The sequence below is a fragment of the Lonchura striata genome, chromosome 32, assembly GCF_050655825.1.
Source record: "Lonchura striata isolate lonStrDom1 chromosome 32, ASM5065582v1, whole genome shotgun sequence".
In the NCBI taxonomy this organism is placed as follows: Eukaryota; Metazoa; Chordata; class Aves; order Passeriformes; family Estrildidae; genus Lonchura; species Lonchura striata.
Window position 1 is genome coordinate 3,183,870 of NC_140734.1, and position 15,647 is coordinate 3,199,516.

Here is a 15,647-nt window from a genome sequence, read left to right on the forward strand (position 1 = left end):
TCCGTTACGAGGCAGAGCCCATTGACAGAGTTCTGGCCACCCCACAGGGTGGGCCCTCCAAGGGAACCCCATTCCTCCCAGCTTCAGCTGAGAACATACCCAGCAATTAGTGACACTGAGTGCTTTGGCTACCTTGGTCTTTACATTTTCAAAACATTTTTGATGACTGATCCCTTGGTGAAACTCTGTAGTGTTTTGGCAAACAAAGGTTCTGGCTGACTATCAAGGTACAAATTACAGACATCAGTAGTACTTTAGTGACACAATTCTTCATTCTTTTTCCTCAATCTCATTCAAGTTAGGAACAATAATTCTGTTGTCCATGGAGCTGGCACATTTTTAATTCCAGAATAATGCCCACAAGGTCCTTTAGTGTTCAGCTTTACCATGTTATCTGTGGGTAACAAGGCTTGGTGGGGCCCTTTCCCCTTTGGCTGGAAGAGGGCCAGGACCTCTATTTAGAGAAAAAAAAAAGGAAAAAGAAAAAAAAAAACAATTAGATGAATTGTAAAAGATACAAATAAAATCCAAGTGTTAGTGAAACATCTTCTGTAACTTTGCATTAGGAGGTAAATGATCTTTTTAAAAAGAGAACTCAGTTATTTACATTGTAAATGTGTGATGGCATGGATCCATCTTACTGACCTCAGCAGCCTTTTTTAAAGTTTTTGGGGCTTGTTTCCAACATTGTTATTTTAAATTGTGGTCAAAGCAATAGGAAATTGATTGGGGCCCTTCCAGCTCCAGACAGGACTGGGAATCTAAACTCTGTCAAACCCCAAATCATTTAGAAGATGACCTTCCTTCTCACTCTGGGAATGAGCTGCACATTCCCTCTGAAATTGTCAGGGGTTTCTTATGGATGAAAAATCCCACTTACGGCCTTTTGCTCTGGTTTGGAAGTGGGAAGGGCAACTCTCCATCCATCAGCTCCAGACTGCACTGCCTCAGGAACACGGCTCACTTGCCAGCTTTGGCCACTCATGGCACTTCTAGAGGAGGAAGAAAGTGCAACTGCACAATTCCAGCCAAAAAGCAATGAAGAATGAATAGTGGAGATCCAGGCATTCCTGCAGAGATTCAGGGGCTCAGCTGGGACTGTGGAGAGTCTGGGTCCTTGCCAACTGGATGTGTGTCCCCAGCTGCAATCTCCTGGCCTGCAGGAGAGTCTCACTCACCTGCCAAAGCAGAAAGCTCAGGCACTGTGCTCAAACGGGCTTGTCTGATGCAAAGCTGTCAGAGCAATGTGAGGGCAGAGCCAGCCCAGCTGTGCCCAGGGCAGTGCCCAGCAGAGCCCTGGCAGAGCCCAGAGCAGCCTCAGCACCCGCAGAGCCCGGCTGCAAGGAGAGAAACCAGAAACCACCCATCAGCTGAAGGCTCCTGTCCCCTTGTCCCAACTGCCCACAGAGCCCAGGCCATGCTGGCTGTGCCTAGAGCCATGCCCAGAGCTGCCCATCACTGCTGCCTTTGGGAGCAGAGCAGGAGGGCAGGACATTCCCAGCCTGCAGCCAGCCACAGCACATCCAGCCCTCAGCAGCTGCCCAGAGCAGGAGACTCCTTGTGCTTGTTGCCATCTCCCAAAAGCTCTGATCCCACCATGCCAAGCAGACGGGGGCTCACCTCATGCCATCCTCTGCTGGGAGAAAAGCTGGTCCCAAATGATGTCCTCAGCCTTCTCCAAGGGCACGGCCCATCCACGCTGCAGCTGCTCCCAAGCGCTTCCCAATCCCGACTGGACCTTACATTGAACGTTTCCTCAAGAAAAACAAACAACAAACTGTTGAAAAGTGATTAGAGACATGGGGAACCAAGAAAACAACTCTTATCTCTGTCAGGGGTCTGAGGAAGGCCCAACCCCCACATGCTAGGGAAAATCCCACCCATGGGGGAGAGAAGCCCACACTTTCTCTCTTCCCTCCTGAACTACCCCCCAAAATAACAGTGATCACAAAGCAAACAAGGGCAGTGGAGCAGGCCAAGCCATTCCTTGCCTGCAAAGCAAAGCAGCCCCTGCACAGGTTCTGGAGTCCCACCTCTGCTCCCACCATGGGGGTTTGTTTGTGTTGGGCTGGCTGCCCCAGCCCCAGCCTCAGCCCAGGCCATGCTGGGTGGTGGGGGCTGTTAGCAGGGCCAGGAGCAAACTCCCATTTTGTATCCACCCCAACCCATGCCCCCAGCCCTGCCAAAAAGCAGCTGGGCAGCCGACTGAAGTTGCATCTGCCCCAGAACAAGGAGAACCTTTTGTTCCCAGCCAGTCTGAGCAATGCCCAAATCTGGGAGCATTTCCCCGGCTGTGGACTCATCTGCAAATTCGCTGTGGAGCCTGGCTTTGGAGAAGGTGCCAGAAGTTCATCATCTTCAGCTGCCAGTGTCCAAATTGAGGAAGAGGTTATCATCCTTGATGTCGTCCTCGCTGTCTCCAGCAGCCCCACCTGGTACAGCTTCTCCAGGGGCTCCTTCTCCTTCCCTGGGGGTCAGACCAGGCTGTCAGGGCTCTGCCCAGGGCCCCAGCTGTCAGGCAACTGGGACAAGCAAAACCACCTTGGATGGCAGCCACCAGTGCTGGGCAGAGCAGCTCAGCTCCAGCACAAGGGCTGCATGTTCCCACCAAACAACCCCAGTGCATTGATATAGGCAAGGAAAAAAGTCTGGGTTTCCTTGCTTCTGATTGCCAGGGCATGTGTGGAGCTGTAACTTACCAGGGCCCTGCAGCAAAGTGTGCATGAGGCTCTCTCCCTTCTTCTATGGCAGGTGAATATCCTGTATCCATGGTTCATAGAACAGGTCTTCTAAGGAAGGTCTGTCCAAGAAGTGCATGGATAAACACCACCTGATAAGTTCTTGGCACTCTGGGCAGAGAAACCAGAAACCAAAACCACCAGTCAGCTAGAGAAGGCTCCTGTCTGCTTTGCCCCACTCTTCCCATGCCCAGGCCATGCTGCTTTTGTGCTCCCAGCTGGGCCTAAACTTTCCCATCAATTCCCTGTTGTGGAGGAGAGCAGGAGAGCAGGACATGTGCCACCTCCTCAGCAGCTGCCAGAGCGAGATGCTCACGAGCCCGCTGCTGTCTCCCAGCACTGGTATTCCCCCGTGGCCAGAGATGAGGATCCACCTGGAGAGAGCCGCTGTGGCAGCGAGAGCTGATGGTCCCAGCTGATCTTCCGGCCCCTCCTGAAAGGGTGCTGCCCACAGACCATCTGGTGCAGCAGGATGCCCAGGGACCAGATTGTTGCTGCCTCGCCATGGTACCAGCCCAAGCGGGTCCATTCCGGGGGGCTATATGACAGTGTTCCTGTGGAATACAGATGGAGTTCATCAGGGGGATGCTGCTGCTTCCAGAGCCTGGCCCCAGCATCCCTGGGCATGCAGGGGCTGCCCCAGTGACACACGGAGTGACTGCTGCACTCTCGCCAGCACCTGGGATTGTGTACAAACTCAGGGCTGGACAAGAAGCCACTGGTGTTGGAAGAGGGCAGCAGAAGCCCCAGCAAGGCCTGACCATGACATGTAAAGAAAAAACCCATTCAGGGCTGGGGGAAAAAACAGGTCCTTATCCTCCCTGCCTGCCGTGCCCCAAAAATATTATGAAGCCAATATTTTATGTTTTCATAAAATATTATGAAAACAAGGTGAGTGGAGCAGTCCAAGCCCTTCCTCTAGCCTGCACACCACACTGGCTGGTGCACTGGTCCTGGCCCCCTCCTCTGCTACCCCCACCCACGGGTGCTTTTGTCAGGCTGCCTGCTGCTGCTCCAACCCCAGCCCCAGGCAGAGTGGTGGGCAAAGGCCGCCAGCAGGGCTGGAAGATGCCTCCCCACCCAGCCCCGCTCAAAAGCAGCTCAGGTAAAGACTCAGTACCCTGACTGGCAGCAAAAGGGAGAATCCTCGCTGCCACACCCAGCTTGGCCAGTGAGATGTTGGGCCATGAGATGGTGGGACCGAGAGCACACCCCTGCCCGGGCTCACCTGCAAAGTCAGTGTAGGCTGTGTCCTGCAGGTAGGTGCCACAGCCAAAGTCGATCAATTTTGCCTGGCCAGTGGCCAGGTCAACCAGGATGTTCTCTGGTTTTATGTCACGGTGCAGGACCCCGCGGCTGGTGCAGTGCCGCACGGCCTCCAGCACCTGGCGGAACAGCTCCCGTGCCACCTCTTCACACAGGAACCTCCGTGCCCGAATGAAATGCAGGAGGTCCTGAGACCGCTCCGGTCGCTCCAGCACCATCACGATGCTGTTGGGGAGCTCAAGCCACTCCAGCAGCTGGACCACACCAGGGAAGCCGGTGGACACCTTGTCCAGCAGGACGATCTCCAGGGGTGCGCTGGTGCCGTCGGGCTGCGGGAGGACCACGGTGCCACCAGTGGGACTGATGTCGTGCCAGGGCAGGGGAACCCCTCAGCCAGCCCGGGATGCTCTGCGCCCTGCGCTGGCCCCACGCCCGCTCCCCATCGAGGCGTCCTGGTGGCTTCCCCCATGCCGGGCCTCGCCTCATCCCCGCCCGGCACGGCCCGGCTGTTCCCGCTGGCCCCGCTCACTCACCAGCTCGCCCCAGCGCCGGACGCGGTTCCGTGGCACCCTTTTGATGGCCACCTGCAAGCCAAAGGCAGCAGCGGGCTGAGCTCGCCGCCCGCCCTGCCGAGCCCCATCCTCCTGCTTCCTTCTCCTCCGCCTCCTCCTTCCTCCTCCTTCTCTTCCTTCCCTATCCTCCTCCTCCTCCTCCATGCCCGCCGCCGGCCCCGCCGCTCACCGGGGCGCCGTCCGAGAGCCGCGTGGCTGCGAACACTCTGCCGAAGCCGCCGCGCCCCAGCAGCGAACCCACTCGGTACCGCTCCTGCAGGGCCTCCTGCGCCTTCCCTGCGGGCGGGACGCGGCTGTCAGCGCTCGGCCCGGGGCCAGCAGCGGCCCCCGAGCGCCCCCCGAGCGCCTCGGGCCGGCCATCCCCAGGCCTTCGGTCTCGGCAACGGGACACGGGAGGCTCGGGGCCGGCGGCCGCGCTGCCGAGCGGCGGAGCTCGGGCCGGGGAAGCCGCAGCGGGGGCGGCGGGAGCGGCCGTGCCGCGTGTGTCCTCCGCGGGGCCCGGGAGGCGCCGGCGGCGGGGCCGGACCCTGCGGCGGGGCCGGGGCCGGGCTCGGGCCAGGCGGAGCCAAAGGGCGGCGATGCCGGCCCAGCCCCAGGCACTGATGCCCGCCCGGCAGCGCCACCGCCAGCACGGCCAGAGCCGGGCGGAGGCGAGACCGCGGCGGGGCGGGCGGGGCCGGGGACGGGGCAGCCCCGCCCGGGGCCGGGGGCGGGCCGGGGGCATGGCCCGGCCCGGCATGGGGAGAAGGAGGCGGGGAGAGGAGAGGGACACCGGGGAAGGACACCGAGGGGAAGGTGTCCGACAGCGGGGGAGGGAGAAGAGAAAGAGAAAGAAGAGAAAAACTGCTTTTGCTGCTGCCGCTGCTGCCGCCGCCGCCGCTGCTGCCTCTGCAACTGAAGCACCGAGGCCGTTTGTCCGCGTGTCCGTTCCCCGCTCGCCCCACGAGCCCCACGGCCGAGCCCCGCGCGCCCCGGGGACAGCCCCTTCGTCTGTCCAGACACGGGAACTTTGCAGTGTGGAGCCCAGATCCAGAGTCCTGACTCCTGCACACTGGCAGAGGAATCCCCTCTGCTGTGTCGCTGCTGTGCATTGTCCTTGCTGAGGCTCAAACACCCTTGGGGCACATTCCCTTGCTGTAGGATTCCTACCTGACCCAAGCACTGCACTTATGTCTCCAGCGTTGCTTTCCAGTAAAAACAGGGGAAGGAAAACTGCGTGTAGCTCATGGTATTTTACAGTGTTTTTAACTTGCTAAGTGACCCATCTTAGAGGTGAGATCCATTTGGAATTCATGCCATGGAGAAGTCGTGCAACATGGAAAAGGGGAGCATAGAAAGAAAGAGGAAAACATCTTAGATACTTTCTTTCATTTTCATTGCACTTCTGCAAAGCTGTTCCACTTCTCCAGGAATCTTCTCCTGTCTGCTCTTGACAAGAACCTCTCATGGAGAACAAGGTCGAGCTTCTGTCCCAAGATTTGCCACCTGCTGCAGCTTCTCTTGGCTTTCCACACTGCACTGTGTGTGCAGCATGACTTTTGCAGCAAAGCAGGCCAAATGTTTGGAGAACATTACATGTCCTTTCTTTTCCTGGGGGGCTGGGGAGTTGTGCCACTGGTGAAGTGGCACAACTGTGACTGTTTGTCCTGGTTTAGAGCAAATTTTGTGAGGAAACCTCCAAAAGCAGTCCATCTACAAATCAAGTTCAAGCAGCCCCTCTCCCTACTATTTCAGGAGAAGACTTCCCTGGAGAAAAGTGGAAAAACCAGTTTATTTAACAAGTAAAGTGTTCACAAGCATGAATAATATGAAATAAACCCCCTCAGAGTTCTGAAGAGATGGCAATTCAGAAAGTCCTTTTTGTGGGTTGTAGTTGGCTCACTCGGTCTCTTCTCAGTCCCTCTGGCACTGGAATGCAGGGTCCCAGACCTCGGTGGGCCACAGGTGTGAGCTGCCAGTGTTTTTCTGGGTTTTCAGTCCAGAGCAGGTTTAAACAGTTCCAAGAAAAAGGAAAGTCTGTGATGGTTATTAAATTGTTCAAATGTTCAACTCCTGTTTGTTGGCAAGAAACCTTTCTGTGCCTCTGAGTGTCACCATCCCTGAGCCCAAAGGACACAAACCTGATGAGTTGTGGCTCCCACTGCAGGGGCACTTGGACCTTGGCTCTGCACAGGAGAGCTCTTCATCCACTTTCTCTCTTTTCCTCCCTCTGGGCATGGAGGAAGCTCCTGACTTAAGCACATGACTCGTGTGTGCAAAGGGCAAATCTGGGCAGAATCGGGTCAGGAAGGGTTTGGTGGGACCATGGGATCTTTGCTGGGCACAGAAAGTGTTTTCCATTGCTCTGAGACTGGCTACTGTGCAAAGTGGATTTAATAGCCAGCAGAGGAATGACTTCTGCATTTGATGGAGCTGTGCCTTCCCTTGGCTTTGTTGGCTGACAAGAAATGAACATCCCTCTGTGTCTCAGGCAGCTCTTACTCCAAGGAAAGCAGGTGGGGGTTGGAGCCAAGGAGCTGAAACCTGCAGGTGCAGCCTGGGCTGGAGGGAGCTCAGATTTGCACAAGGCTGCTCTGAGTGCCAGGGCTTGGATGGGGGAAATGGTGGGGTGGGGGTAGGGACAGAGTCTGATGGATTGTCAGCCATCAAGGGTCTTGATTTTCATATCTATTCCAACTGCATGAGGAGGTACTTGGATTCAGTGTCAAGTGGAGATTGCACATATTCATTTATGAGGAGTAAAAAAGTGAAACAGGACCTAACAAATCTTTTCTGTGTCTTTGTAAAAATAAAGCATTCACTTTGAATACACTACTAAAGCCTGCCTAATTAATCACAAAAGATTTGAAAACTTAAATCAAATTATTCCCAGAGGCTTGGCTTGTTCAAGTATTCTGAGTGTTAATGAGCTTTGGGGCACTATTTCTCCAGTGAATCTAACTCAGAGTACACAAATAATTGCAATTCCTTTTAAATGTCTCCTTGAGAGAGTTGCTTGGGGGATGAGGGTCAGGGCTTGTGTGTCCTGCTTGGCACAGCCCAGGCAGGGCTTTCACAGCCCCATCCCACACTCCATTTCCCAGCTGGAGCTGCTGGTGCCTCTGAGTTCTGCTGCCCCAGCCCCAGGGAGGACTTGGGGTCATTTGGTCACTCAGGAGCTGGGCTGGAGCTCCAGAGGTGGCTGTGGAGCATTGCCTGTGCTGTGCCAGGGACTGGCAGACACTGCTGGGCTGGGATAGAGGCTCTGGGGGGATTGGGGTTCCAGGCCAGGGCAGTGCTGGGGCTCCAGGGCAGGGCAAGGCTGGACCTGCCCCTTCCTCCCCCACACATGAAACGTTTCCAGCCAACAATCTCCTCCAGTCTTTCACACCAGGCAATGTTGGAGGTGAAATCCCAATTCTGGACATGGGCACCTGGATGAGAAGGAGAGTTCTGTTCCATAGGAAGGAAAGCACAGAGCCCCAGTGTTTGGAAGGCAGATGAGAGCCTCACAAAGCCAAGGTCAGCCAGACATGTCAGGAATGGCAGATTTTGTCTGCAGGAAGCCTCTGGATATAGGGAATTTTGGAGACAGAATCACAATTTTGGTCATGGGCACCTGGAGAAGCAGGACAGTTCTTTCCTATAGGAAGGAAAGCATGGAGCCTTCCCCAGTGTTTTGGGGACAGATGAGAGTTGTCCCTCATGAAACCACTGCCATTCAGACTTCTTCTGGCAATATTCCTATGGGAACAATCCTGGATAAAAGGACATTTGGACGTAAAATCCCAATTCTGGCCATGGGCACTTGGAGGAGAAGGACAGTTCTTTTCCATTGGAAGGAAAGCAGGGAGCCCCAGTGTTTCCTGTCCCAGTGAGCCCCAGTAGCAGAGGAGAAGAGACCTTTAACATGCCAAGATCAGCTGGACCAGTCAGGCAGTCCACGGGAGGCCAAACCAGCCAGACCTGTTCTGTGTTCCTTTGGTTGCATGGGGCCCCACAGTGTCAGAATTGCTCTTTGATTACAAGAAGACCTACAGTATCACAATGGACCCTTGGTTCAATTGGGTCCCACAGTGTCACAATAGCCCCTGGGTTCCATGAAACCTCCTAGTTTCACAATGGTTCCAACGATTCCATGAGGTCATGGAGTGTCCCAATGGTTTCCATGGTTCCCCAGGCCCCACATGAGTCCTCTGTTCCATGAAGCCCACAATGTCACAATGGACCTTTGGACCATGGGGGTTTGCAGTGTCACAATGGTCTCCTTTGACTCCACAGTGTCACAATGGACCACTGATGACACAAGGCCCCCACAGTGTCACAATGGTCCTCTTGGTTCTGTGGGGACCCCAGGGTCACAATGGTCTCACTGGTTCCATGAGGCCTCACAGTGTCACAATGCTTTGCTGATTCCATTGAGCATCATAGTATCCCAATGGTCTCCATGATCCAATGTGTCCCCCAAGTGTCACAATGGTGTCCATTGTTCCATGGTGCCTCACAGTGTCACAATGGCCCCTTGGTCTCACAGGCCCCACAGTGTCACAATGGCCCCTTGGTTCCAAGGTTCCTGTGTTGGTGCATTCCCTCCTCCACTTCTCAGGCCGCCCTGCCAGCTGAGAAATCCTCGCTGGGCCTCGGTCTTGGCCAGTAGCCCCTGGGCTCAGCTCCTCTAGAGCTCCTCACAAACACTGTCTGCTCCAGGCACTGCTGCTGCCCAGCCAGCTCCTGGTTACTTTAGGAGCAGCCCTGGGAACTGTTTGTGTCCCCTCAGTGGCACAACATCCCTGTTCTCACCCTGCCAAAGAAAGCTGCTGATGCCAAGTGCGGCCAGGATGAAACATGGCTGGGACTGCAGCCCCTCTCTAGGGGCCCTACAAACAGCGCTCCAAAAGGAGCCCTTGGAGCTCTCCTGGGCCAGCGACTCCCTCTGAGTGGGGCTTCTCCGAGCCGGGAACTCTCCCGTTTGCTGAATTCGGGGATCCCGAAACAACGAGGGAGCCTGGGCTGATCCCCCCACTCCTCCAGGCTCAACCCTTCCCTGCTGGGGAGATGCCAAAGCATCCTCAGGGAGCATTTCCCTGCCCTCAGGGAAATTTCTCACAGGTGCCTTGCACTGACTCTCTGTGTCTGTGTGCACACAGGAGTGCCTGTGCTGGGGAATGTGGCAGAAATGCTGCTCTCTGAGGGCTCTGAGTGCCCTGGATAGCTGAGCCTGTCAGGCCTGTAAGTGAGGTCAAGTGATGCAGCCTAAGCTAAGTTAAATGCTGCTAAGAGTTGTTCTTTTGCTATAAGTTATAAGCTGAGATAAATACTGTTAAATGATATTCCTATGTTAAATTGAAAAGTCATAGGTTGTAAATTAGGTTAAATGCTGTTAATCTCTGTTCTTTTGCTAAATTTTGAAGTTGAAGGTAGAAGTTAAGGTTAAGGTATTAGTTAAGTCCTGTTGCAGAATTTCTGAGAGACAGAGGTCATGATTTCTGTTTGGAATGAGATTTGAGCTACCCAGTCAGACTAGGCCTGATAAGCGGCCTTGATGGGGCCTCGAAGCCTTTGATGAAGTGAGAATTCAGTCGGGGCGCAGATAGAAATTATGTTAAGGTAACTACAAAGTAATGAGCTATCCAAGCATGAATTAGAGTAGAGCTGCAGTGTGAAAATTTTGACCACCTTAAGGAGAAGGTAAACAATATTAGTGTGCCAGTCAGAGTGTCTTTGTAACTGTAAACTATGTAGAAGCTTATATAAACTACCATCTTATCTTGAATAAAGGGAGAACGTTTGATTAACCACATTGGTTCAGATCTGTGTTTGTCTTGTCCAGCTTCCCGTTTTCCTGAGGCTCCCTGGCTTTTAAGTCTTGTTAAATTTGAGCTCTGTTCAGCTTTTGGGCCATATTCCTTTTATCCTTGCCCTGACTGTCCTGTGTGTTCCTCTGCCACACATAGGGACAGTTCTCTGATAATTTCTGGTATGATTGCCTGGATTTTATTTGGATTTGTGGTTGATTTGTTTCCTAGTTGTGTCTGAAGTGTGAAGTGTCCAGTCAGGAGCAGAGTGACTCTTGCCAAGGAACTTTGTGGTGCTGTCGCTTAATATTAAATCTGGTTTTTGTTGCTCTCTTGCCGGGGACTTTTCAGTGCTCTCAAGCCCTCGTTGGTAACAGGGTGAAGGAGCCCTGGCCCAGGCTCTGGCCCTGTGGGACACAGGGACACTGCCAGGGGGTCCCTGTCCCCCCGTCCCACCCCCCACAGCCCCAGCCCCCGTCCCTGTGTCGGGCTCTAGGGTCGATCTCGTGGAACATCCTCTGGGGGAGGCTGCGGCGACGGGGTCAGGGGGACCCGGGGGGACAGGGGACCCCCCTGTGCATGAGCAATGTTGGACTTCTCTGGGGGAAACTGGGAGGGGAAACTGAAGCAGAGTGACCTCCCCATGGACATCAGACAGCCCCGGTGATGTCACACAGCCCATTCTGAGATGTAACAGGCCACCTGGGATTTCATACAGCTGCTCTGTGATGTCACAGCCTGCTCTTTGAGGTTCCAGTCTGCTCTGTGATATCACAAAATCTGCCCTGTGATGTCACAGCCCAACCTGGGATGTCACAGTCACCCTTTAATGTCACAGCCTGCTCTGTGATTTCACAGTCAGCTCTGTGATGGCACAACCCACTCTCTATTGTCTCAGCCTTCTCTGTGACATCACACAGCTGCCCTGTGATGTCACAGAGCCCTTCTCTATGATGGCAGAGTCTTCTATGTAGCTTCACAGCCCATTCTGTGATGACACACAGCCAGCCTGAAATGTCATAGACAGCTTTGTGACATCAGAACCTCTTCTGTGATGTCCAACCTCCTCTGTGATGTCTCAGCCTGCTCTGTGATGGCAAAACCCACTTATCATGTCACACAGCACCTCTGTGGCCTCACAGACCCATCCTGTCATGTCACAACACCTTCAGTGATGTAACACAGCCACCCTATAATGTCACAGCACACTCTCTGACCTCACAGCTTGCTCTGTGATGTCATATAGGCATCCTGTGATGTCACAGCCCTGGTCTGTGATGTCACATAATCACAGAAACCAGAATTACTGGGTTGGAAGAGACCTTTAAGGTCATCAAGTCCAACCCATGCCCTAACACCACCTCAGCTAAACCATGGCACTGAGTGCCACATCCAGTCTTTTTTTAAACATATCCAAGGATGCTGACTCCACCACCTCCCTGGACAGACAATTCCAGTACTTTATCACCCTTTCCATAAAAAACATTTTTCCTAATATCCAATCGAAATTTCCCTTGGTGCAGCATAAGACTGTGTCCTCTGGTTCTGACAGCTGCTGTGAGGAGAAAGAGACCAACCCCCACCTGACTGCAACCACCTTTCAGGGAGTGTAGACAGTGATAAGGTCACCTCTGAGCCTCCTCTGGGCTAAACAACCCCAGCTCCCTCAGTTGTTCCTCACAGGACTTGTGTTCCAAGCACCTCACCAGCCTTGCTGCCCTTCTCTGGATACGCTCCAGGTCCTCCATGACCTTCCCAAACTGGGTGGCCCAGAACTGGACACAGCACTTGAGGTGCTGCCCAACCAGGGCAAGTACCAGGGAAGAATCACTGCCCTGCTCCTGCTGGCCAAACCATTCCTGATCCAGGCCAGGAGCCATTGGCCTTCTGGGCCACCAGGGCACACTGCTGGCTCATGTTCAACCGGCTTTAGACCAGTGCCCCCAGGTCCCTTTCTGCCTGGGCACTGACCAGCCACACCATCCCCAGCCTGTAATGTTGCAGGGGGTGTTTGTGGTCAAAATGCAGGGATGGGCACTTGGATTCACTAAGCTTCATCTTATTGGACTCTGCCCATCCCTCCAACCCTTCCAGGCCTCCCTGCAGAGTCCTCCTACCTTCCAACAGATGGACACACGCTCCCAGCTTAGTGTCATCTGCAGATTTACTAATGAAAGGCTCAATCCCCTCATCCATGTGGTCAATAAAAACATTGAACAGAGCTGGCCCAGCACAGAGCCCTGAGGGACACCACTGGTGACTGTCCCCAGCTGGATGCAGCACAGCTCACCACCACTCTCTGGGCCGGCCATGCAGCCAGTTCTGAGCCCAGTACAGAGTGCTCCTGTCCCAGCTGTGGGCTGCAGCTTTTCCAGGAGTGTGCTGTGGGAGACAGTGCCAAAGGCCTTGCTGGAGTCCAAATAGACACATCCACAGCCTGTCCTGCATCCACCAGGAGGGTCACCTGGTCATGAAAGGAGACCAGGTTGGTCAAACACGACCTACCCCTCCTTAAACCCCTGCTGGCTGGGTCTGACACCCTGGCCATCCTGTAAGTGCTGTGTGGTGACACTCAGTGTAAACTACTCCATGACCTTACTGGATACTGAGGTCAGGCTAACTGGCCTGTAATTACCAGGATCCTCTTTCCCACCCTTGCTGTGAATGAGCGTCACATTGGGCAGCTTCCAGTCATCTGGAACCTCCCCAGTGAGCCAGGACTGCTGGAAAATGATGGAGAGCAGCTTGGCAAGCTCATCTGCCAGCTCCCTCATCACCCTGGGGTGGATCCCATCTGGTCCCATGGATTTATGAACATCCAAGCAGCTCAGCAGTTCTCTGATTGCCTCCCCCTGGATAACAGTGGCCCACTCTGCTCCCTGACACCATCTACCAGCCCAGGAGGACAATTGTCCTGAAGGCAAATTGTCTTCTCACTAAAGACTGAGGCAAAGATGGCATTAAGCACCTCTTCCTTCTCTCCATCTGCAGTTATTAAATTCCCTTCCACATCTAATAAAGAACAAAGGTTGACCTTACCCTTCTTTCTACCATTAACATATTAATAAAAACAATTTTTATTAGCCTTTACTGAAGTTGCCATTTTAAGTTCAAACTGAGCTTCCGCTTCCCTAATTTCTTTCCTACATTGTTGCAGAGGATAGATAGATATGATTGTTTTCTTAGCTAGCCGAATGTCACTTCTGCCTTTGGATGAATCCTGGAGTGAAATGGACTGTTCCATCCCACCCCCCAAAAGATTGTGGCTCATCCCGCACCTCTGTACCTGCCCCTAAAACATCAGAGTCTGTAACCCCATTGGCCCATGCCTTGTCCCAGCCCACCTGGGAGCCCCTGATAAGGGGGCTCCGAGGGGCCATGCGGTCTCTTGGACTTTCTCCCCGGCTTTTGGACTTCCTCCCTCTCTTGGACTTCCTCCCCTCTTCCCCTCCTGGGGCTTCCCCTCTCCTGAACCCTTCTCCTTTTGTCTCTCCCCTCCCCCGTCCTCCTAAGCCCGGCCACGTGCTACGCCTGAGAGCACGAGGCTCGGGCATTCCCGGATCCCCAATAAACCTCTCTCCCGAAGAGAAAGCTTCAGAGATCTCTGCCTCCCTCCACCCACACCGTGCAGGAGAATAATCATCTCACACTACATGCCTTAGCAGACCCATTAAACACTTCCTGAGAGACCTGATCCTCCTTCCAAAGATGATACATCCACTTTTTATTCCTGAGTTCCTCCAAAACCACCTTCACCATCCAGGCTAGACGTTTGCCTCGTTGAGTCATCTTTTGGCACTCAGGGACAGTCTGTTCCTGTGCCCTTGAGATCTCTATTTGGAAACATGCCCACATTTCCTGAACTCCTCTGTTTTTAAGGGATGCTTCCCAAGCAACTCTCTGAATAATTCTCCTAAATAGACCAAAGTCTGCCCTCTGGAATTCCAATGTAAAAGTCTTATTAGTATTCCTCCTGACTTTACCAAATATTGAGAATTTTATAATTTTGTGATCACTGTTCCCCAAGCGGCCTCCAACCACCACATCTCTCACCAGCCAATCTCTATTTGAAAACATCAGATCTAACACAGTCCCTCCCCTGGTGGGCTCACTCACCAGCTGCGACAAAAAATTGTCCTCCACCAACCCTAAAAATTTCCTGGACTGCCTCTTTTTAGCTGCATTGTCTTCCCAGCAGATGTCCACCAGGTTGAAATCACCAACAAGAACAAGGGCTGAAGTGGCCGCAGAGCCGCGCGTGGAACTGGCGGAAGGTGAGCTCGGCCGAGAGCCCGTCCCACAGCCCCGCGCAATCCTCGGGCTCCGCCGCCTCCTCCAGCCCCAGCACCCGGCACAGCGTGCGGCAGTCCTCGCCGGGGATGCGGCCCGCCCCGGCGCGGCCCAGGCGCTGCAAGATCTCCTGCAGGTAGCGGTCCAGGCCGGTGGCCAGCACGGCGATCTCGTTCTCCACGCCGCGCTCCAGCCCGTAGTGGGAGGCGAGGGCGCTGACCAGCCACTGCGTGCGCCGGGCCGGCCGCCCGTAGGGGTCCCAGCCCTCCGGCGGCTCCATCGCGCCCGCCCGGCCCGCGGCGCTGCCCGAGCATCCCGAGCGCCCGCCCGGCCGAGCGCTCGGCCCCGGCCCGCGGCGGGGCGGGACGGGCGGGGCGGGGCCGCCGCCGCTCCAGCGCCGCTCGCCGAGCAGCGTCCGCCTTTGTCCGGCACCAAAAGGGATTCCGGCAAAGCGGCCCGGTGCCGCCCTGCTCCGTCTGGCTGCCGAGCCTGCGCCCCAGGTGCGTCTCTCATTTCTTAACTCCTTTCTCCCCTCTGTTTCCTCTTGAACGCAAGCAAGACAGCAGCATCGCACAATCCACTTGGGCAAGTAAGGCTCGTGAACGAGTGAGTGCTTCCGCTAAATTAAAAACCCAATGTGCTTGAAAGCCAACCTTCTGTTCGCTCAGACCTGCTCACCTCTATCTATGATCTGACTTTATGTGTTGCTCTGTGGCTTTTCGGGGGTCTGGCATAGAGATGAGTAAGCGTTAAACTCGCTCAAAGGAGCTGCCCAAAGCAGTGACTTTAGTCTCTCTTTGGCTGGCAAGTAGGACCGGCCTTGTTGAACACAGGCAGAAGCACAAGCAGGGATCCTCCACCAGCACAGACATGCCACAAACCAGGACGGGCACCAGAGGGGACTGTGGCACCTGAGGGACCGTGGCACCAGAGGGGACCGTGGCACCTGAGGGACCGTGGCACCTGAGGGGACCGTGGCACCAGCCGTGCCCCACTACCATGAGCAG

At 54.6% G+C, this 15,647-nt stretch overlaps 1 pseudogene; it reads right to left on the minus strand.

The window, feature by feature from the left end:
* Positions 1 to 1,170: 1,170 nt before the first annotated feature.
* On the minus strand, positions 1,171 to 14,920 carry LOC144247833 (serine/threonine-protein kinase pim-1-like; annotated as a pseudogene).
* Between the last annotated feature and the right edge of the window lie 727 nt (positions 14,921 to 15,647).